The following is a 23138-nucleotide window of genomic DNA, read 5'->3' on the forward strand; positions in this document are numbered from 1 at the left end:
TTCTCAATCCCTAGAAGGAAAACATCTCGCTAGGACACCTTCACTGATTCCTGTCCCCACCCACACCTTCCCCCAAGTGAAATTAATCACTTTGCATGGTCTTTCCGAAGCATTGTGCATGTATTTTTATATTTCACTTTTTATAATTTACATCATACAGTGTTTTCTGGTTATTTATGTACAGTTCTCCCCCCACGCTCACCCCCTTACCAGTAGATTATGGAAAAAGCCATTCCTACACAGAGCTTTTACATGGTTAAATACACAATACATACTCATTGAATTGTTTGTTTTTATTAGATGTCTGTAAAAATAAAGCATACATAATAACTAGAGCCAACATAGCTTATGGCTTTGAAAAAAATGAATCTCACTCATCCTTTTACTTGCTTTGTTTTACACCACTGGGTGGTCAGGTGAGGGCCCAAAGCAGTTCCTGGAGAAATAAGGATTCTCGGAACAACTGAAGGTTGTTTTTTTTGTTTGTACAGCATATTTATGTAGTTTTAAAATTACCATGCTTTGACACATCAACCTTCCTCTTGATAGCTTTTTGCCAGCTACACTAAATTTCAAATTAAGTTAGGTTCTAGCCAGAATGACTGCCAAGCACTTGTAGAGTTCAAGTGGTTTACTGATAACTGAAAATCAACACTTAAATTTAAGGACATGAATTACCATTTCCTTGTGAAATTGATATGGCAGAGTCAAACCATTTATTGTTCTTGTTCAGTTGCATTGCTAAGTTGTGTTCAACTCTTTGTGACCACATGAACTGCAGCACGCCAGGCTTCCCTGCTCTTCACCATCTCCCAGAATTTACTCAAACTCATGTCCATTGAGTTGGTGATGTCATCCAACCTTCTCATCTTCTGTCACAGTCTTCTCCTCCTGCCCTCAATCTTTCCCAACATCGGGGTCTTTTCCAATGAGTCAGATCATTTATGAGGTCTCTTTAAAAGGTATACAGATCTAATCTCTCAGAATCCACTAGAAAATCCTTGGAAATATTTTATTTACTTCTTTCTGCTGTAAGAAAAGAATCCTCAAATTTTATTAAGCATCATATAAAGCATTACAATGAGCTCTTTCAAGGGAATTATATAAAAATTAAGACAATGCTGTACAGAGTTTCTGATTCTAGTTTTTGCAGACTTTTTGGAAGACCTCAAAGATTACATCAACACTGATGGGATTCTGTCAGCTTCTAATTGACATGGATATTTCTGGTTTGTTAAATGTCAGTTGTGTGTCACCAGTTTAGTCCATGTATAGAACATGAAGTCTATACCTTAAAAGGCTTATATTGTCATTAGATATATAAAACCTCTCAGTGTGAGAACTGTCAAAGAATGTGTGGCCATCTTTAATCCGCCAGGATAGTGACTATGAAAATAAGCAGATCCCAGGCCTAGCTCAAGCACAAAACCCCCATTTATAGAATTGTTCCTGTCACTTAATATATATTTAGTGACTTAACAAATAGATATTAGAGATATTGTAGAGGAAAAAATTAAACAGCTGGGCTTTGTAGTAAATTATATGTGGGAAGCAAAGGGTAAGATGGAAACAAAAGGGATGAAGTTCTGCATTTGGGAAGCTGATGGGCCCTTTGATAGCAATCTCAAGAAAAGAATATTATCTCATTAATCATTGTGATGGATTAACTTTCAAAAAACCACTGAGAGACCATCCCCAGAAATAGTAAGCCTCAAATAATAAAAATAATAATTTTAGATCATGTCTTCAAGATAAGGAGCATAGGGGAAGATTTGGAAATCCTAGAATTACCAGCAATGGTTAAAAATGAAACAAATGATTTCATCCCTGGGAAAGATCGTAGCAGGAACGATTTTAAACAGTCACTGAGCAGCGCTGTTAATGAACACTATTACAAGAACATTTTTGTTGACCTTATAGGGGCTGTTCTCCCATTAGTGGTAGTAGGGGCTCCATAGAGATGGGTAGTAAAGATACCTCAATTCTGAGAAAGAGCCATTTTCCTTCCAGAACTTCAGAAGCTTCCCCAGTTGTCTGTTAAATTTGTTATCAGATGAAATATGGGTGACTCGTATTCCATTCCACGTTTCAAGTTTACATTTTTCCATAAACGTTGATCTGGCTGGCTAGAAGGCAGAGGAAGCAGAAACCTCTTATGAATCAGAGCTGATCTGGCTGAGGTTTATGGAGGGGCCCTTGTAGCCTCGCGTTTAAATCCCTCCCTGCCTTCCTGGAGAGCAAGTTGTGAAGTGCTCCGTCACCCCGTGACCAGGAGAAATGAGAGGCTCTGCGGAGACTGTAATCTCGGTCTAAACAGGTCTCCGGTGAGGGATGGTGAGTGGTGATACATCACGCCAATCACTCCTCTGAAGGCACCCGCTGTCACCTCCGTGGGGGTCCTCCTCCCAGGGGGGAGATAGGAGAGCATCCAGGGAGCATCAGATTGAGGTCTCCCGTGTGCAGCACACACAGTACATTAGCCACTGAGCCATCGGCCTGGCCTGCAGCCTAATTATTAACATGAAAGTCAGCTGCTGGGCAACTGCACGAAACGCTCGTATGACATTTAAAAATATGGATTTTTCTCCTCCTTCCTACTGGACAGACTTATCGCATATTAGTTTCTGGATATACCATCAATGCAGCTGAAGAAGCCATGGCCACTGTGACTTCTGTCATTATTGATTGCAGCTGGGATGAGAAACGTTCTTCTAGAGACAATAAACACATATTGGAAAGAAATGAAAGAAATATTCATATTACTATTTGAATATTAGTACTATCATTAGTACTAATAATTAGTACTAAATAATATCAGTAATATTAGTACTAATAATTAGTACTAAATAATATCAGTAATATTATTTAGTATTATTACTAATATTTCTTTAACCACTTAGGTTCTAAATTCTATAAAAAGCAAAACTCTAGCAAAACCCTATCACTTTACACAGTATCCCTGCCCACAGGACATTTTCTGTTCTGTTTAGATAAAGCAGACAGATGTGTTAGAACTACAGCCCACACATTCAATCAATAGGCCATGATGATTCATAAATAGAAAGTTCACTGAGAAATAGGACCTCCCAGCCTCTGAAAAAGCCTTCTGAGTTCCAAGAATATGCAATACAAGTATACATTTAAGAGAGTATTTGGAGCTGGACATATGATTGAATGCTAGACAATGTGGGTTACCTTTCAGAAAAGGAATTTCCTCCATGCCCTGTCCGACAAATGAACCTAGACTGAACATGGCTCTGGCGAGAGACAAGGGGTGACTTACACTCCATGTGACATTTCCCCACAGTCACTGACAGATTCTAAGATAAGTCACATCCAGAGTGTGGCTAGTGCTGGCGTGTTGCTCCTTTCTTCAGGGAAGCCGAGGACCAGCATCCACTGAGCATTCAGCAGATCGTGGGAAGGAAGCATCTATTACCGAGATGCACCCGGTGAGATGGTTTGGAACCTCTCTCCTTATCCCTGGATCACTCTCTCATTAAGGGCTGGTGCTTGCCTGATCTCCGGCTCATTGATTTGAAAGTCGTTTTGTACTGTGGCCACAAGGAGAAAAGAGACATGTTCCAAGTTATTCGCTTCATTATCCTATGACTCAGCCATTTCATCTGAAAAGCTAAAAAAAAAAAAAAAAGAAAAAGAAAGAAAGAAAAATCAGAGGAAGAATACCCAGCCCAAAGTGGCTATTAAAAAGTAATGAGGGCTCCCCTGGTGCCTCAATGGTAAAGAGTCTGCCTACCAATGCAGGAGACATGGGTTCGATCCCTGGTCCAGGAAGATCCCACATGCCACAGAGCAGCTTAGCCCATGCGCCACAACTACTGAGCCTGTGCTCTAGAGCCTGGGAGCTGCAGCTGCTGAAGCCCATGTGCCCCAGAGCCTGTGTTCTGCGACAAGAGAAGCCACCATAATGAGAAGCTTGCTCACCGCTGCTAGAGAGTAGCCTCCACTCACCACAGCTAGAGAAAGTCTGTGTGCAGCAATGAAGACCCAGCACAGCCAAAAATAAATAAATAAAATTCTAAAAGAGTAATGAACAAATATTTTTTTAAAACAACCTTTCAAGTGAATAGTAATAAAAATAATAATTTACGTCTATAGAAGAATTTATATTAGGTCATGCTTTGTAAGTCACTTTGTATGCATTATATGGGATGTTAAAATCTCCAAGTCAACCTACATAGTGTATCAATACCTTATAAGTGATAAATAACTAATACCAGAACAAAGTAGCTTAAAAATTAACTTTATAGCTGACATTATTTTAAATGAATAAAAGATCATTCTTTTAGTAGTTTAACATTGGCACCAATACCCCAGAAAGATAGATGATCTGACCTTAACTTTAAAGTTGTCTTCATTGTTAATTTCCATGAAAACCTTAACATTTGTCTAATTATAGGGTTCTGCATTCATTGATCTCACTAATTCAACTGTTTTATCTGAGTGCCTCTCTTGAATTGATATAATCTAAATTGCACATTTTCTAAACTGCTAAGCTCAGGAGAAATCTTGAAGGTGGCACAAATGGCTGTTGCGTCTTTTGCACCCGTCTAGCACCATCTACTGTAACTTTGTGATACTGGATTTGTCGTTGTTTTCTCAAAACCATGACATTCAGATTCCTTTACTCTGTCCTGGCAATACTCCGTCCACCAAAGGTGTATGTTCATGGTTAAACTGAAAAACAAGCAATTGGCTGGCATAACATATAAAAAGGAATTTTTGCCATTAAAATGAGTTTTAATAATCCAGTTGAATTTTACTATCAAGGAATGTCAGTGGTGTGTAACCATATTTTTATAAAAAGGGATTTAGACTGCATGGCACTGTGCAGTTTTATCATCAAGGAATACATTTCTCACATCTGGCTTGTCTTTCAGTCTGTTGTGTCATAAGCTATATTTCTGCTACCTTCTAAAAGGAGTGAGTAGTTACCTATGAAAAAAAATTGTAGAGCCCTTGCAATTGCTTTGTCTGGGGAGAATGTGTTCACATGATTCACACAACTTATTGTTTTATCATTTATCTACCTCCCTGGAAATAGCAGGACATAAAGAGAATGAAATCAATATTCTTTTCTACTTGCCTAGCACAAATGGATACTTACTTGGGGTCAATAGTCCTTTTTGAGAGTTTTACGTAATGTTCAAAAATACCTCTACTCCAGGTAGGGAGAGGCCGGAGGATGGAATGATGGGGACAACATAGAGTGAGCTGTAGTTATTACCAGGGTCCTGGTTTTTGTTTGGAACTGTAGATTCGCAGGTGATTATTTTTCAAACTAACCAGGTAAACAATTGAAAAAACAACTAATTGAAGTAGACCAGGAATGGACAAATAATAGAGTCCATTGTGGACCAAGGAATATGATAAATCTGATTTTTTGCTCCCATAATCCACTGTGAAAATAAAAGAAAACATTCCTACTTTGGTTCTAATATTAGAAACTGAAGACTTTCTGCCTAGTAAGATTTTGACAAGTGAGGCAACATCCCGAGTCAGATACTCAAAACTAGTTAGGAGTGGCCTAACTAGTCTCTTGATCTTTTAAGGAGTTTCTTTGTCACTAGTGTCTATATAGGTTACTCTTCATTCAGGTGCTGCTGTGATGCTGCCAACATTAGGAGATGGTATGTGCATCAAGAGACAGACACAAGAAGGTTCCTAGAGGCACCATGCGTGATGGCCCCAAACTAGAAATAATCCAGATAGCCATTAACAGTAGGGTGGATAAATGTGATATATTCACACACAGGCATACTCCAGAGCAATGGAAATCAATGAATCACAGCTACCACAGCAACGCAGATGAAGCTCAAAAATACAACACCATGTAAGAAGCCAGACACAGGAAAGAGTATATACGAACTTATAGCATTTATATACAGTTCACAAAACAAGCAAAATTAAACTATGTTTAAGGAGTGCCTGCCTAGATAGTAAAATTATTTTAAAAACCAAAGGTGTCATTTTCAGATGACACCACCCTTATGGCAGAAAGTGAAGAGGAGCTAAAAAGCCTCTTGATGAAAGTGAAAGAGGAGAGCGAAAAAGTTGGCTTAAAGCTCAACATTCAAAAAACGAAGATCATGGCATCTGGTCCCATCACTTTATGGCAAATAGATGGGGAAACAGTGGAAACAGTGTCAGACTTTATTTTGGGGGGCTCCAAATCACTGCAGATGGTGACTGCAGCCATGAAATTAAAAGACGCTTACTTCTTGAAAGAAAAGTTATGACCAACCTAGATAGTATATTCAAAAGCAGAGACATTACTTTGCTGACTAAGGTCCATCTAGTCAAGCCTATGGTTTTTCCTGTGGTCATGTATGGATGTGAGAGTTGGACTGTGAAGAAGGCTGAGCGCCAAAGAATTGATGCTTTTGAACTGTGGTGTTGGAGAAGACTCTTGAGAGTCCCTTGGACTGCAAGGAGATCCAACCAGTCCATTCTGAAGGAGATCGGCCCTGGGATTTCTTTGGGAGGAATGATGCTAAAGCTGAAGCTCCAGTACTTTGGCCACCTCATGCGAAGAGTTGACTCATTGCAAAAGAGCCTGATGCTGGGAGGGATTGGGGGCAGGAGGAGAAGGGGATGACAGAGGATGAGATGGCTGGATGGCATCACAGACTCGATGGACGTGAGTCTGAGTGAACTCCGGGAGTTGGTGATGGACAGGGAGGCCTGGCGTGCTGTGATTCATGGGGTCACAGAATCAGATACAACTGAGCGACTGAACTGAACTGAACTAAAGGGGGTGAGAGAATGACTAGAAGGACTCATGAAGAGAGGACTCTGAGGCACTGGGAACATTCTGTTTCCTGGGTGGTGATTTAAGAGGTGTTTGTTATTGTTGTTGTTGTTGTTGTTGTTGTTTAATCGCTAAGTCATGTCCAACTCTTTGCGATCCCATGGGCTGTAGCCTGCCAGGCTCTTCTGTCCATGGGATTCTCCAGGCAAGAATACTAGAGTGCGTTGCCATCTCCTCCAGGGGATCTTCCTGACCCAGGGATCAAACCTGAGTCTCTTGCTTTGGCAAGTGGAGTCTTTACCACTGAGCTACCTGGGAAGCTTTTGAGAGATGTTTGCCTTATAATACTTCCCTTAGCTAAACTTATGATTTATACACTTCTCTGAATTTTTATATTTCACTATTACAAAAAGGGTTTAAAGACAAATAAAGGGAAACCCTGCTATGTGTCTCTGCCCACACATTGCCTCATCTTATTCATCAGAGCTCCTCATATCTGCTCCCTGGCCTTGTCGGGTCCCCTCTTCTCCTCATCATGTAATTCATGTTCTGATCATATTATGCTCTTCAGTGACTTTGCACTTTTTCCACTTCTGTGCCTAAGTGGACCCCTTTTCCCAACCCCATTCCCACCAATTGAATTCACACCCATCTTTCAAGGCATAGTCAAACCAAGACTTCCTTAAGGAAAGCATCCCTGAATTCCTTGGCCAAAGTAGTATCTTCTTTTGAGTTCTCATTTCCATTTGAGCCTCTGTTACAGCAACTACTATATTCTTGTTCTGGTAGTGTGTGTGTCCCCCCTTTCTTCATTAGCGAAATGGTTTTGAGTTTGAGCTCAGTAGGGGCTCAATAAATGTAGAATAAATTCATTCTTCAATAGATGAATGATTATCCATTTGGCTATTTGGGACTTAAAACAGAAGCTTGTCAACAGAAAAAAAAAATCATTTTTTGTTATGGGCACACTGAAGAATAACTCAACCCCTGCAGGAGACTTTACTGGCTATTACATGAGCTGGGTTGCACCATTTGGGAACTGGCCTGTAGCCCTCAACTAGGTTACACAGGTCATTCTGTGCTGCTCATTCTGGGGTGTGTGTGTGTGTGTTAAGTCACTTGAGTCTTGTTCGACTCTTTGCGACCCCATGGATTGTAGCTCTCCAGGCTCCTCTGTCCATGGGATTCTCCAGGCAAGAATACTGAGTGGGCTTCCATGCCCTCCTCCAGGGGATCTTCCTGACCCAGGGATCAAACCCACGTCTCTTACATTTCCTGCATTGGCAGGTGCGTTCTTTACCACTAGCGCCACCTGGGAAACCCTGTCCTGGGCTAAGTGACCCAAATCAGTTCTGTGGAACGTATCTGAAAGGCTGTGGAAGCCAATGGGTAATTCCTAATGCATATAGTAAGACACCTTATCTGCATGTGAGTGAACATTTAGAGATCACACAAAGAGCCACCACTTTGTGTGTTGGGGGTGGGGATGTACGTGTGCAATCACTTGGTAAATCCATATCTTCCAAATGTCTATGACCTCTACCTTGCTCCTCTCCCTAAAGTCTGTGGATCAGTGTAAAGAGACGCTGAAACTGGGCAACAGAAAAGACTCTTAAGGCTGCTAACAAAAGCAGTTGATACCATCCCTGGTTAAGCTGTTTCTATGTATATGAGATTCATAAGTTAGGCATTTCTGAGTCAAGAAATACCTACATTATGAGTATGTATGTTTATGTTTACGTGTACATGTTATGACCGGTATCTGGGAACCTGTTCACTAGCAAACCAGCGTCTCTTATTTTCATTGCTTCAGAGAATCATGCAAAAATAACTCAGGTCACCAGATTTTGAAGGCAGGCCTGTAGTGATACAAATGTTGACTTGGGTAGAACTTAAAGCTAAACAGAAAAAAAAAAAAAAACACACACACAAAGCAATGAATCATTTAGAGAAGATTCTGGAGGACTTGGCTTGGGTACCTTTGAAAGGCACATAAAGTATCTTTGGATGATAAATCCTGTTAATCTGTTTAGCTCCAGTCAGAATCAGTTGTTCAGATTTGGGAGGAAGGGAGGGTTGACCTGAGTGGTTACTGGTCAGGGCCATTGCTTGAGTTATAGGATCACAAATAAGTTAGTTTTACATGTGGACTCCCAATTGCATTATACACATATGAAGTATTAGATGCAAAGTGTAGTTAATGGCTAACAAATGTTTGAAATTCAAAGCTATTCCAGGAAAGGAGGAATGAAATGAGTCCATGTTATATTCATTAAGCAAAAGGCCTCCAAAGAGGGTATGTTTTCCAAACATTCTGTGAATTGCTGACTTTAACATGTTGCAATTTTGTTGGTTAAAAAATTATCAAGAAAATTCCATAAAAGTCATCAAAATGATACATGACACAATAATCCATGGAGTACTTTTAATTTAGAAGTCGTAGAATACTCCCTGCACTTTTTCTCAGGTCCTAGATGAAATATAATTCAGGAAATGAAGTCATGCGATTAAAAAAATATCATTCACTTTCTTTGTATTATGTCATGATAACTTTTTGCCGCTTGTATAGTTTCTTTATAAGTCCCTTCTGCAAACTATAAACCAAATAATTATTTCTGTTTTGGAAACATTTGGAACTGCCAGTGAATTTTATCTAGTTGTTCATAAGGAATCACAGGAAGAAAAAAAGTAGGTGACTGTTTAATTTTACCTTGAATTTGTTAGTTTAAAAGTATTCCAGCTGCATTTTTCATTGGGGTTCTCTGAAGAAATGTGGAGTTTTGATTTTTAATTTCAAGTTTGTCTTCTCTTTCTTTTCCTTCTTTCTTTCTTGCCATTGTCATTGACTATTTACAAGTGTTTTTGTGGATGCTGGAGAAAATGAAATAAACTGTAATAAAAATAATTTTGTCCAGGTGGTACATAAATCAGTTGAGGAAATACAGTTCTTTGTGGCAAATAAAAAACATATGTATTACCTAGTGCACCAAAATGTTATTATTCATTAAATGAATGTTAGAGATGTGTTAGGATTTAGAGACGTAAAGAAGAATATTAGGGCAGAACATAGTCATGTTGCATACTTTTGCCTAATGTGGAATAATTGGAAACAAATACACGGGGAATTTTACACGAATTTGGCAGAGCTGAAGTTCATTTCAGGGGTATACAGGGATTTCCCCATTAGGAAGATTATCTGTTATTTCCTCTTAATTTACGATTTGTTGAATACTGCCGAATTACTATCAAACACCAACTAGAGAATTCAAAAATAGAAACTGCAGTGGATACAGTTTTAGCTAGAAAAATACCTATCAGTGTAATCTGGAAGCAACAGGAATGTCTAATTATATGTATGTGCTTGTGTATGTGTGTATGTTTAGAGTGTGTATGTATACAATACATCTTTTTTTAATTTGGTTAATTACTAGGGTTTGTGAATTCTTTCTCTAACCTGAGATCAGACATTTCCATCTATGTTCTCTCTACATTTGTATAGACAGGTTATGCTATATTATTTTATATTTCCATACTAATGTATTATTTTATAATTTCCTGGTTGTTTTATGTATATTACTTCCCAACTTAGTTTCAAGTTAGAAATGATTTGAAAATTCTTTTGTAACCCCCCCGTCTGCTACTCCCATAAAATACTAAATACACAAGACATGTAGGTACTTAAATCTGCTTTTAAACAAAGGAATGACTTTTTTTTTTTTGCTGTTATTTACCATTGAGTTATCTTAGTAGATTATACTCAGCGTTCAAGGAATTGGTGCAGGAATATTAAAAAGAAAACTTTAGAACACTATAATTTCCTGGCTTTAGTTATAGCAATCATTTTCATATTTTCTTCAATTGTTTGTGTTTTTCTTATATCTTTATGCCAATTTTGCATGAAAGCTAGATGTTTCAGACTTTACTGAAAGTAAATGAAAATATAATTTTGCTCCTTTTTTATGACATTTACTAAGCAGAAAGAGTCATTTCCATTTTAATTTTTAAAATACTTTTCATGCATTATTTTCATACTCAAAACACTCCTTGATTTAATGAGAATAATTGTCATGTATCAGAAAGTCCAGCATCTGATAATAACTTTTTTTAAATGGAAATTTTTTAGTGGTTTTTCTCTTAAACCCAAATCTATAAATTATTTTGATGAATTTAATGTTGATTAAATGAATACTATCATCATTTACTTTTTTAATGAACTTAATGTATTTATCACTTAAAACAGAGGTTTGACCTATGTCATGTGCTGATTGAATGCACATTTGTTATTCACAAATCATTTCTTCTTTGGTAATAAATTCCATCTCTTTAAATTTCACCCTCTTTCTCCTTCTCCCCCTCCTCTTCTTCCTTCTCCCTCTCCTCTTCCTCCTTCTCTCTCTCCTCTTCCTCCTTCTCCTCCTGCTTCTTGACCTGCAAATCATAAAGGGGGCAGAGGTAATAGAAATAAATTCTCAGAGGGTTATGAACATTTTGAAAAATAATATGAGTTAGAAAAGACCTGTATGAACAATGACCTAAAACAAAACCAGAATGTTCTTTCTCATGTAAGAATGTTTTACATTAAGACACATGTTTATTCATCTCAGCACACAGGTCAGACTGTGGTTAAAAAAATATTCCATGATTTAATACAATCAATTAATACAAGTTAAAATGATCACATGCACAAAATTATATCTTCTACCATGAGAGTTTTTGATGTAAACCTATCATGATGTGACAGTTCAGATCTGAGGAACATGTGTAGCCCCTGTGGTTGTCCCTAAGTGTGTGAACATATCACATGGTCACATATCAAATGGGGACTTGATTGAAATAGTCTCACTTGATTTGTCACATAGTCAAACTTAATGTAATACTGGTTTTAAACGTGAAGTCAGCCAAGGGGGAGGGGATTGGGAAAGGGATAGATGGGGAGTTTGGGATTAGCAGATGCAACCTAGTATATATAGGATGGATAAACATCAAGGTCCTATGTATAGCACTGAGAACTATATTCAATATCCTGTGATAAACTATAATGGAAAAGAATATGAGAAAGAATATATATAACTGAGTCACTGCTGTACAGCAGAAATTAACATGACATTGTAAATCAACTGTACTTCAATAAAATTTTTTTAAAAAAACTGAAACGGCGGTGGGGGGTGGGGGGCTTCCCCGGCAGTCTAGTGGTTAAGATTCCACACTGCTAATGCAGGGGGCATAGGTTTGCTCCCTGTTTAGGGAACTAAGATCCCACATGCTTCACAATATGGCCAAAAGATTAAAAAAAAAAAAAGTGAAGCCAACTGGTGATGAAGCTATCTTGGCTGGAGTATTGATCCTGATTCTATTTTAGTACTTAGAATGTGGTCAAATGTGCTAAATAAATGAACTAATGTTTGTCTGAGGTATGGATCAGTTAAAAAAAAAATAAGATTGGCCTATTACCCTTCACAATTCTGCATCCTTATTTATAAATAGAGGAGATCATCAATTTTGAGAGTGCTTTATGAAGTTGACAGTTGGTGTGTATTGTATCAGGTGTGTGAGAAGAGTAATCATGACCATTCCATTCACTTTGGGGACCAGAAAAAGAACAGCAAGTGCTTCAAGGAACCTGAGAGATCAAAGAGCTGACAGCTTCTTGGTGGTTCAGGGCTCTCAGATTTTATGACATTTTCAACATCCTCTAGTTCACATAAGAAATGTCACAACATGTCAGATCAGTGGTCCACCAACCTTGTGTTCTCTATCTGAAGGTGATACCACTCCTTTGTAAGAAACCGGCAATTTGCATCCATGACATCAACCTCAGGGGCTAAGGATGTAACTTGAACTTCCCTAATTTCCCCTTAGTGAACTGTTAAAGGTCTGTTATCCATGAATTGGTCCAAATTCTCCTTGACCACATTTACCTTCTCATCCTGCCCTGCTTTGCAGATGTAATGAATTCCATGTGTTTACTTGTCACTGCCTAAACAAATTCTCCATGTTTGTTCTGAAACCATATCCCGTAAGTTTTAGGGTACATTGTACAGTCTATACTTCCATCAGTAAGCTCATCTTCATGCTGGCCGTATTTTCTTTATGTTTTACATGTTGATCCTATTCTCTCTGTTTTAGTGGAGAATTGTACAAGGGAATTAAGATGTTCTAAGACAGTGTTTCACAGCTAAGCCCAAATAAAATACATCCATGGTTTCAGAGTTCTGAAAAATTCTTTCAGAATGGAAGTTTTTCAGTGTTAGAGTTTCAAAACTCCCAGTGTGCTTACAATAGATTGGTTCTGTGACAAAGAAGAAGATTTGGTATGCAAACACGCCTAGCCAGAGCACATACTTTCATAATTCACTCAGATATAGCAGTCTAACCCTCAATATGTGATAAAAATTGATTATCCATTTAAAGTTGTTTCATGGTCCATGCATGTGTTTCCACTGGTGTTTTAAGTGGCTTTACACAGAGTGAAATAGCATTACTTAAACAGTAAAGTATAAACATAATATGGCTCGTTTATTAAGGTCCCAACGCTGCAGCTGGAAGGCATCCCAGGCAGTCTTGATGCACAGAAAATGTCAACGTCCTTGGCTTCGTAGCTGCTGAGACAATTGAGACACCTCGATGTGGACTGGGACCCTTCTTTCCCTCCTCGTCAGGAATAGATGAGACACTGTGCTTTCATCTTTCCCTTTGTCTAATCCATTTCTTGTCAGCTGTGTGTTGTTCACCTGAGTTGTTTGGTAATAAAGTATTCTTGTTAAAATTTCAGGTGGATTGAAGTCCATTTCAGTGTAAAAGGTTGGAGTCATCTTTGTGGGAAATCACGGATCACATCTTAGAAATATTCCACCCAAGGAAGGTATAAGCTGGAGTATTAGCCAATTTCCATTGTTGACTTCCTGGCACTGCCAGCCTGACTGACAGGTGAACCAAGGAGGCTCTGGCTCCCTTGCCCAAAGGCAGAGTTTCAGATGTGATCAGTTGAAAGCCATCTGATTGGCTTGCACGGGAATGTTGAATGCCCAAGGGTTACAGGCAGGCACTAAAAGTGTCAGCTGCAACAAGTGTCCTGGTGTTTTGGATACAGCCAAGGCTCACAAGAGACCAGATGTGGGAAACCTCACTAGGATTTTATGTGACTGCTCAATAGTTTTTATTAACCACTTGTTTTCCATGATCTTGCTGACCACACTCCATCCTTTGACAACAACCATCAACAAAGATGACTGCTCAATCACACATGTCTTATTGGATGTCTCTCCTCCCTCACTTCCCTATTATTACTCCCCTGGAATTCTTGCTCAGAAAAACTCCTTGCTCTCCCATTTATCTCAAGGTCTGATTCTAAGTGAATCCAACCTTAGACAATTAAAATATATATACATTCTCTGGTTTAACCTCAAATCAACTGCATCCATATCTCAGGGAAGTCAGTTGCAATAAATCCATATTTTTAACACATATAAGTGATCCTCATGTGTAACCCAGTTTGGGAAACACTACATCCATTCACCACAATCCCTGCCTCCCAGCAGATCTCAACAGTGAGAAGGGAAGCTAGGAATGGCTTCCAGAACATGGCAGCCATCAATGGAGTTGTACTTACAGTGGTAAAATATGGCTTCCACCACCTTCTTCCTGCTAGGAATCCCACAAACTCTAGGGAACTGTAAGTGAAGTTTGGATTGGGGCAACCTGCCCTTGTACTTTTTTAGACTTTTAGGAGGCCATTCTCTTTTATTTCCACTTGGATGCCATAGGTTAAGTAGAAGGTTCTGAGTTGCCTACAGACTGAAATCACCAGGATGTCTTAAAACTGAACCACATGTTTAGAATCGACTCTGACTCATCTCAAGAAGTAGGGTGGTTTTCTACTCTGTCTTTCAAGGCAAAAGCCCTTACTACTTAACAATGAAGAGTAATGCTAACTGAATTTAGGGCCAAGAACCTCATTGTGCCTCTTAATATCTTTTAGTAACCAGTAGGAAAAGTTACCCAAAGCTGACCCCAAGCCTGTGCCAAACTTCATTCAGGAGTAATGAAGCATTGATGGTTCAAAACTTGCTGAGGTCTTTCCTGACTCCTTAACATTAAAGGTTTTAGAGTAATTTCAAGAAGTCTGAATAAAATCACTGTGAAACCTAAAGAATGAAAACATAGTTTCTGAGAAAAAAATAGAAGGAATTATGTTTATTTAGGGCTTCCCAGGTGGCTCAGCAGCAAAGAATCTGCCTATAATGCAGGAGACACAGGTTTGATCCCTGGGTTGGAAAGATCCCCTCAAGGAGGGCATGGCAACCCACTTCAATCAATATTCCTGCCTGGGAAATCCCATGGACAGAGGGGCCTGGTGGACTATAAGCCATGGGGTCAGAAAGAGTCAGACACGACTTAGCAACTGAGCATGCATACATGCATGTTTATTTACTCTGAAGATACTACTAATGGGATATAAGAATAAATTGTCATCGAACTAGGTCTTGAAGGATCCATAGGATTGTTGTAAGCATATATTTTGAGTAGAGATTCATTCGTTTCGGAGAAGGCAATGGCACCCCACTCCAGTACTCTTGTCTGGGAAATCCCATGGACAGAAGAGCCTCATAGGCTACAGTCCATGGGGTCGCTAAAAGTCGGACACGACTGAGCGACCTCACTTTCACTTTTCACTTTCATCCATTGGAGAAGGAAATGGCAACCCACTCCAGTGTTCTTGCCTGGAGAATCCCAGGGACAGAGGAGCCTGGTGGGCTGCCATCTATGGGGTCGCGCAGAGTCCGACACGACTGGAGCGACTTAGCAGCAGCAGCAGCAGCAGCAGAGATTCATTCGTTTAGTTGAACCCATGCTTTTGTGTTGCTAATCAGGACCAGGTGCTATGTTAGACACAGGGTTACAAAGGTAAGTCAGGTGCAGCGCTGCCTTTTAATAAACTCGCAATCTAGTAGACAAAATGAGCATCTAGTTTTGGGGGGCATATGAAACTGATAAAGTGTTAACATTCCTGTAAGGAACAGAGTGCTATATAACTACAGAGAGAGCAGTTAATTAAGATAATGTATGTAAGAAAAGATATGCGTAATTGCTTTTAAGCTGTAAAGCACTACATAAACGTTATTATTATCGAGAACAGCTGTGCCTGGGGATGGGCTCCCAAAGAAGATTTCAGAACCACAGTGACTTTGGTGCCGGGGCTTGAAGAGGAGAAGGCTTCCACCAGGCAGGGGAGAAACAGAGGCAGTTCAGGGTGTGGGCCCAGTGTAGATGATGCTGGGAAGCTTGTATCTGGGACCTCTTACTGACTGCCAATCAAATTCTGCAAGTTCTAAACATTTTCCATTCTCTCAAAGACCACCCACCTCTTCCTGCCTCCATTTTTCTCTCCCCAGCATCACAAGACAGCTCTGTGAACTTGCTGACTTGTCTTTCTCACCACTTCAACATCTCTGGATCTTTTTCCACCTCTCCTCACCAACCTCAGAGATGACATGTTCAGAAAGCATCGACTCAGCCTGCCTGCTCTCCACCATGGAGAGGTATCCTCTGCTCCAAGACCAGCCCCTCCCTCTGTGTCCATGATGTCATCTACCCTGGTCTTTGTGAGTTTTGAGCACTCCCTCAATCCTATCTGTCATCTTAAGTCTTTCCTACTCCACTGATTTTTTGTTTTTGCTTTTTGTTGAATTGCATATTCAAAGTTTCCCCTACCTTTTGAAACAAGACCCTGCCCAAACACCATTCCCTTTCTCTTCCTCCTCCTATGAAATGCTAGCCCATCTCCCTTTCTTTCCTCCCCAGTCTTCTAGAAAGTTTCATCTATACCTGCTGCCTCTGCTTCCATACCCACTCCCTCTGTCATTTCTTGTAACTTCCTCCCACTTCCTCATAACCAACCTTTCCTCATGCCCCTGAGCTGTGCATTCTTTCAGGGCTTACTAGGGACCCTTACGGGTTTGCAGTCACCATACAAATTGGCGTCACATGAATCTCCCTACTGTTCTCTGGTCTGTCTCTACCCTCAGCTTTAAGGGGTGGAATTCACTCCTTTGTTCACTAAAAATCCTAGTTCTACCCTGTCCAGCCTCTCTGCTGCATGCCACCTTGATGCATATGCAAATGGGCCTTGTTTAACTTTAAGGTGCTCACCCTCAGACTCCAACGCTCATGTCAATGTGTTGGAATAAAAGTATGTGCCGGGGATGCCTAGAATGCTGAACAGGCTGTGATTGTCAGCCTGGGTTTGAAGAAGTTTGGGGGATGACCCCCCAGGGCAGCTGTTGACTAAATGGCAGTATAGACAGCCGTGCCACTAACAGAAGTGGAGAAGGCAGGAGAGGAAGCTGTAGTTTGTGGATGGTGAGTTCAGGTTCAGCTGTGCTGAGTGTGAGGTGGACATTCAGGAAGTCGAACCAGTCCGCCTGGTGCAAGATATAGACTAAAGAAGTAGGTTTGGTTGTCATCTGCTGAGGGGATGGCTGACACCAGGAGAGCTGGTGAGATCACTGGGAGACAAGGCTACAGAAGAAACAAAGAGAGCCAGGGCTGGGGCTTTGTGGTGGAGGCAGAAGACGAACTAGTGATGCTCTGAAGGTGGTGGCGGTGGGAAGGTATCTCTCCTCTCTCCACATCCTCCTCCACGCCATCCTGAGAATGATGGATTGGAAGCACAGATCTGTTCTGACCACTTCCTTCCTTAGAAACCCTCGGTGGCTCCCATGTGGCCTACAAGATAAAACAAACAGAAAAAAAATATCTCCTTAGCACAAAGCGCTTCAAGGTCTAATCCCTGCTTAGCTTCTCTCGTCTATCACCCCTCCCTGGCAGGGGCCATCCTCTAACCCAGTGGATCTGGACCTTTAACATGGCAGGAAGGACTTGTTAACACAGGGACAGCTCAGCCCTACCCCCAAAGTTTCTCAGTCGGTAGATCTAAGGTGGAGCCTGAGAATATACATTTCTAACAATTTCCTAGAGATGCTAAGGCTGGTGACTGGACCATACTTTTAAGGACCGTTGCTTTAATCCCTGTAGGTTCCCCTGACCAAGACAGAGCTCTCTGCCTCTGTGTGGATAATATTCTGGGCCTGTAATTCCACCTTCAGGGGCTTCCTAGGTGGGTTAGTGGTAAAGAATCTGCCTGCAATGCAGGAGGCACGGATTCAATCCCTGGGTCGGGCAGATCCCCTGGAGGAGGAAATGGCAACCCACCCTAGTATTCTTGCCTGGAGAATCCCATGGACAGAGGAGACTGGCAGGCTACAGTCCATAGGGTCACAAAGAGTCAGACACAGCTTGGCGACTAAACAACAGTTTTATCTTCTCTTCGTTGCCCGCCCGTGGCAATGTTGTAGAAACTTCCTGGACCAATTCTCTTCAACAGCTGAACACCTTGATTCTTCCCTCCCTCCTGCTTATTTCTGCATTTCTGACAACAGGGACTCTGCTAGATTTGATCTGCCCAGGCAAATCACTGAGCAATATCAACTCAGCCCAGAGCCCCTGGATGGAGCCAGTATTGATACGCTGATGTGCTGCCTGCCCGGGTCAGGACCCTGGGTGGTCCCACAGCTTGCAAGGGATGAGGGAGGAAGAAGGGACTAGCAGCTCTACCTGTAAGGCTCCAGAGAATGAATGATTCAGGGTCTGATGGTTGACAGTAGTGGCACATTTGTCTTTTGTCTCTCTCTAGAACACAGATTTCTTAAATGCCAGAAGAAAATTCTCTTTGTATTCTGTGCTGCCTACAACCGCCTTGTACGTAAGAAGTGCTTATTCTTGAATGAATGAAATGAGAAAGAGCAGTGTGTCCAATTTGTTATTGGCTTCTCTGTTTATTTCAACAAAAGAGGCCATGACAGATGACATCTGTGCCTTATACATTTGTCACATTTATGTCACATTTATGTTAACATGCAGCTTTTGAAAGTACATTTCGTACTATCTCCATTATCTTCTGTTATCCTCCCGTTTTTATCTGATCAATTAGGAGGTAGCTTTTGACCAGGGGGCCATTAGGCAAAGAGACATATATTTACCTACTTGATAGAGCCTAGGCGACTGAGACTGTCCAAAATAGGTCATTTCTAAACAATGATTTTTTAAAAATAAGATATTAACTCCACATAGAACTTTATTTTCCAAAAATAAACATTGTTTTTTCAAAGGACAGTTCAATGGACTTGGATTTGGGGGAACACTTTTATACCAAGCTTTCTCGGATAACAGCACAGTGACATGGCACCATTTTGCCATCTAGTGTTGCAGGTCAGTATTACCTGTGATGGAAGCACCATGCATTTTGCTTCAGCCTTTATGAAAGCTTGCCAAGACGTCTGAGTCTGTAGGAGTTAAATATATCTTAGAACCCCCAAGTATCGATGTCTAAAAAGTCAGTCTTCTTTCTCATCCTTCCCTCCTCAAAGTAAACCAAGTGAACAGCCAGGCTGAGCTAACTTCAGACCAGATGGCAGTTGTGTCCTTAGAAATCACCCACATGCGTCTGCTAGATTTCCTTCTTGATGGGAGTAGATGGTGGAGAGGACAGCGCAGCCGCCACGGGAACTGAGCATGGCTTTGCCAGGGAGCCTTGGTTGATGAGGAAGCTTAGAGTAAGGGTTTACACAGATTGCTTCCGGGCACTGCTTTGTTGCTGTTGTTCAGCCGCTAAGTTGTGTCCAACCCTTCGTGACCTCATGGACTGTAGCAAGCCAGGTTCCCCTGTCCTCCATTATCTCCTGGAGTTCACTCAGATTCATGTCCGTTGAGTCCGCAGTGCTACCAGGGTTCAAATCCTTGTTCTGTCTTTTACTAGCTATGGGCCTTTGGGCAAGTTATTTGTCACTCATCTGTCAATTGGGAACAATGATACTGGTTGTGGTTAGTACCAAATGAGTTCATACATGTAAAGAATACATGTTTCTTGCTGACTATATAATCTTGTTTGAATCTTTGGTCTCTTATTTGCTACTTTTGTGGATTTCAGCAAATTTCTTCTCCTCTTTGAGCCTGAGTTTCCTTATTTATGGGGAATATACCTTTCGGTTCTATGCGTCATATACCTTTCAATACTCGACACTCAGAGCACATTATTTTTAAATCTCCCTTCCTCTACAGGTTTCCCAGCTGGTGCTAGTGGTAAAGAACCTGCTTGCCAATGCAGGAGACATAAGAGACGTGGGTTTGATCCCTGGGTCAGGAAGATCCCCTGGAGGAGGGCATGGCAACCCACTCCAGTGTTCTTGCCTGGGAAATCCCATAGACAGAGGAGCCTGGTGCCCTATGGCCCATAGGGTGGCAAAGAGTCGTATACGACTGAAGCAACTGAGCACACACTTCCTCTATATGATACAATCGTTTTTCAGTAATAATTATGAAATAAAACAAATGATTATAATGGCCAAGAAATAAACACAGAGTGAAAATCTATCTTTTGTTGAACTTTCCTTCCAGTAGAAATAGCAAATTGAATAAAAATAAAAAATAAATTATTAAATGAATAAAGATACAAGTAAAAAGAAATAGTGCTGAAAGGAAAAAGAAACTGAATTAATTGGATTAATATTTTATTTAGGTTAATGTATTTTTAAAAATTTTATTGGAGTGTAGTCGACCTACAACACTGTTAGTTTCAGGTGTACAGCAAAGTGATTCAGTTAGACATACACATATATTCATTCTTTTTCAGATTCCTTTCTCATATAGGTTGTCATACGTTAATGTCTTTTTGAAGGAGGGGGAAACCACATGAAAAAACATGTCCAATAGAGTCAGTCCCTCATGGTTCAGAGTCACCGCCCCTAGAATGACAGATTGAAGCAACTCAACTTCTGTTTCTCCGTGTTCACAGTCACTGTGCGATCATTGTGTTTCTGAATCCCCCATTTGAAGGAAGGAATCTGTAGTACCACCAGGACTGCAGACACAGACGTCAGCCCAGATAAGCCCACGCAATTTCAAACCAACACGATCTTACTCTAGAATCAAGTGTGTGTGTAGCTGAGATCACTGTGTCCATCACCTACTATATAACTGGGGCTCTCTGCATCACCTCCCATGCAGAAAACAATGTTTCTCACGGGATAAGTAATGAAAATATGCTCATCTGAAGCTTATATATTATTATTTAAAGTTCAACAGTAACTTCAGCAATTTTAGAACTTTAATAAGGTATTTGGGATATGAGGGGAGGAATATTATGACTTACATTGTTTAGAAGTACTTCGAGATGTTGATAATAAAAGACACCAACTTTTAGTAGGTTTTACTATTTTTTTTTAAGTTCTCCACAAACAATGAATTCTCTTCTGGCCTGCATCTGGGGCTGACTGCTCCCACAGCCTGCTCTATTACCCATTGCCTGCAACCACTAAATGAGAAAAGCAGCCAGGACAATATGTCCAATACTGAGTAAGTAAGTGAGTAAGTAAATAAGTAAGTAAAGTCACTCAGTCGTGTCTGACTCTTTGTGACCCCGTGGACTGCAGCCCACCAGGCTCCTCAGTCCATGGGATTCTCCAGGCAAGAATACTGGAGTGGGTTGCCATTTCCTTCTCCAGGGGATCTTCCCGACCCAGGGATCGAACCCAGGTCTCCCACATTGGAGGCAGGCGCTTTAACCTCTGAGCCACCAGGGAATAACACATCCAATATTCTTCTTCCATGAGTTATCTCCTTGTTCCCTTCCTCTTTCCCACCCAAAGCCTGCTCTCCATCCTTCCATACATATATATGCATGAATAAATGATTTTGAACCTTTAGCTCAAGTGAACCAACCAACCCAGCTGTCTATACTGTTTGATGATAAATAATCAACAGCTTAGGTCTTCATTTGGAAACATGGGCCTTCTATGGGTTTCCTCTTGAGATATGGCTCAACGTCAAAAGATAGAGTGGGTCCAAGTTGCCTTGGCATTGGGGTGTGGAGGCAGCCTTGCAGGATGGGGCCCACGAAGCTGTCATTTGCCTCCTTGCTCTCAGATCTCCTCCCAGCCCTTGGTATCTTCACTCGGTATCATGAACTTCTCTGGCTTCTGGGCAGGTCCGGCCAATAGGAGGCCTAGGCAGGAGACTGCAGGGAGAAAGGAAGGAAGAAGCCCAGTGATCTCCTCCTCCCCTTACCACCTCAGGCAGTGTCTCTGCAATAGCTCTATCTCCTCCACAGAGATACATTTTCTAAAAAGTTAGTGAAGCCTAAGCTCCAGGGCCTCTCCCTTGCACAGGCCTCTTCCAATGCCCTGTGTGTATAATTTTTTAACAGCTTTATTGAAGTATCATTTACAAACCATGAAAATCACCCATTGTCAGTGTACAGTTCAATGGTTTTTAGTAAATTTAGTGAGTTCTGCAACCGTCACCACAGTCCACCCCCAATTTCCCTTGTGACTTTTCAGTGAATTCTGGCTCCCAGGCCCTGAAAACCACTAATCTACTCTCTATCTCTCTGGATTTGCCTATTCTGGACATTTTCATATAAATGGAGTCAAATAGTATGTGGTCTTTTGTGACTGGTTTCCTTCACTGAATGTTTTCGGGGTTCATCCATGGTGTAGTATGAATCAATACTTCATTCCTTTTCACTGCCAAATAGTATTCTATTTTATGGCTCTTCCCCATTTTGTTTATTCTTTCACCAGTTACTAAACCTGACTGTGATTTTTTATTTGTAATTTTTACAAGTTGCTTACAAATTGAAATATAAAATGCTTTGTATTTCAGGGGCTCTCCAGATTACATAAGCTGTGGACTCCCAAACCAAAAGCTGCCCGTGCCTCTGGCTGCAATCCTGTGATGGACAGCCTCTAAGATCTTGCCTCCTGCCATTCATGCCCTTGGTGATCCCTTCTTCTTGAGTGTGGGCTATACCTAATGACCCCCTTCTTACAAATAGAATATGGCTAAAGTGTTCCCAATGCAGGAGAGGCAGATTTGATCCCTGGGTTGGAAAGATCCCCTGGAGAAGGAAATGGCAACCCACTCCAGTATTCCTGCCTGGAGAATCCCATGGACAGAGGAGCCTGGCAGGCTACAGTCCATGGAGTTGCAAAGAGTTGGAAACAACTTAGCAACTAAACAACAACAACAATCTCCGTGTTGCTTGATGGACCACTCTTTGGCTTCTTACTCTTTTGTGACCCACACAATCAGCTACTGGTGTTAACCCCTCTCTGTTTGAAATACCTAGAGTGGTTTCTAGCATTGCAGGGGGAAACATTTCATCTTCTGTGACACGCAGGCTTACTTGAACCTTCACAAGGCTGTTTAGAGAAAGAAATTAGTGTGGGACTAAGAGCCTTGTAGGTCCTAGAATCAGTCTTCATGAATAAAATAGGTTAAGACAGAAAGCCACCTGCTGAGCTACCAGATA

The sequence above is a fragment of the Capra hircus genome (genome assembly GCF_001704415.2).
Source record: "Capra hircus breed San Clemente chromosome X unlocalized genomic scaffold, ASM170441v1, whole genome shotgun sequence".
Classification (NCBI taxonomy): Eukaryota; Metazoa; Chordata; class Mammalia; order Artiodactyla; family Bovidae; genus Capra; species Capra hircus.